We start from the raw sequence: 2,107 nt of genomic DNA, 5'->3' as shown, positions 1-2,107 counted from the left end.
AATAATAATAATAATAATAATAATAATAATAATAATAATAATAATAATAATAATAATAATAATAATAATAATAATAATAATAATAATAATAATAATAATAAAGTTGGAAGGGACCTTGGAGGTCATCGAGTCCAACCCCCTGTTCAGGCAGGAACCCTACACCATTTCAGACAAATGGCTGTCCAGTCTCTTCTTAAAACCGTCCACTTCTGGAGGCAGGTTGTTCCACTGACTAATTGTTCTAACTGTCAGGAAGTTTCTCCTTAGTTCTAAGTTGCTTCTCTCCTTGATCAGTTTCCATCCATTGCTTCTTGTCCTGCCTTCAGGAGCTTTGGAGAATAGCTTGACTCCCTCTTCTTTGGGGCAGCCCCTGAGATACTGGAAGACTGCTATCATGTCATCTCTAGTCTTTCTCTTCATTAGACTAGACCTACCCAATTCCAGCAACTGTTCCTTATATGTTTTAACCTCCAGTCCCCTAATCATCTTTGTTGCTCTTCTCTGTACTCTTTCTAGAATCTCAACATCTTTTTTACATCATGGTGACCAAAACTGGATGCAGTATTCCAAGTGTGGCCTTACCAAGGCATTGTAAAGTGGTATTAATACTTCACGTGATCTTGATTCCATCCCTCTGTTAATGCAGCACTTTGTTGGCCTTTTTGGCAGCTGCAGCACACGGCTGGCTCCTATTTAAGGGATCGTCCACTAGGACTCCGAGATCCTCTCACAGTTGCTACTATTGAGCAAGGTACTCCCCTATACTATATACTTTATAAAGTATTAATAATACTTCGCCTGATCTTAATTCTATGCCTCTGTTTATACAACCCAGGATTGTATTAGCTTTTTTGGTTGCTACTGTATAGAAGTTTACATAGACATCTAAGTGCTATTGCTACCTTAGGCCCAAAGCCAGCTGGGTGATCTTGGGCCAGTCACTCTTTCTCAACCTCAGGAATGAGACAATGGCAAAGTCCTTTTGAAAAACCTTGCCCAGAAAACTGCAGGGACTTGTCCAGGCAGTCTTCAAGAATTGAACATGATGAAACCGAAAGAAAAAGAAAAAAAGAAAAGTTGGTTTAAGGCTGCCATCTGCTGAGGGAGTTCGGTACTGGTTTTTATAAGCCACGTTTTCTCAAATTGTTGTTGAATAAACCAGAGTTTATAAACCAGAGCCCCAGTAAGTCTTGATTCTTTGCTTTGGGTCCTGCATTTGAATGAACATCATGATAAGATAGATAGATAGATAGATAGATAGATAGATAGATAGATAGATAGATAGATAGATAGATAGATAGATAGATAGATAGATAGATAGATAGATAGATAGATAGATAGATAGATAGATAGATAGATAGACAGACAGACAGACAGACAGACAGACAGACAGACAGACAGACAGACAGACATATGAGAGATTTACAGATGATAAATGGTTAGATAGAGATAGTTAGATACGATAGAAAGATAGGACAGAGAGAGAGAAGAGAGAGAGAGAGATAGGTAGGATAGATAGCAGTGGGCATATCTGCTTACATGCACAGTTCTATTTACACAGACAGTGGGTGCATGCGCGCACTGCTTGCAAAACCAGAGCATGAGTCCTACTGCTCAAGCAAATGCTTCTCCCACTGCTTGCGTGGCCCGGTTCTGATCGGGCCACAGGCCGGGGATTGCTAAGATCTGTGGACTTCAGCTCCCAGAATTCTAAAGTGTTTGGACTTCCGCTCCCAGAATTCTGTTTGGACTTCAGCTCCCAGAATTCTAAAGTGTTTGGACTTCAACTCCCAGAATTCTGTTTGGACTTCAGCTCCCAGGATTCTGAGATGTGTGGACTTCAACTCCCAGAATTCTAAAGTGTTTGGACTTCCGCTCCCAGAATTCTGTTTGGACTTCAGCTCCCAGAATTCTAAGATGCATGGACTTTAGCTCCCAGAATTCTAAAGTGTTTGGACTTCAACTTCCAGAATTCTAAGATGTTTGGACTTCAGCTTCCAGGATTCTGAGATGTGTGGACTTCAGCTCCCAGAATTCTAAAGTGTTTGGACTTCCACTCCCAGAATNTCACTAGTGAAAGGAATAAAGTCTTATTCAGAATTTTCTA

The sequence above is a fragment of the Protobothrops mucrosquamatus genome, unplaced genomic scaffold (assembly GCF_001527695.2).
Source record: "Protobothrops mucrosquamatus isolate PMUCROS unplaced genomic scaffold, P.Mucros_1.0 scaffold3115, whole genome shotgun sequence".
Lineage (NCBI taxonomy): Eukaryota > Metazoa > Chordata > Lepidosauria > Squamata > Viperidae > Protobothrops > Protobothrops mucrosquamatus.
The sequence above is the reverse complement of the archived record's forward strand: the minus strand, read 5'-3'. Positions refer to the sequence as shown.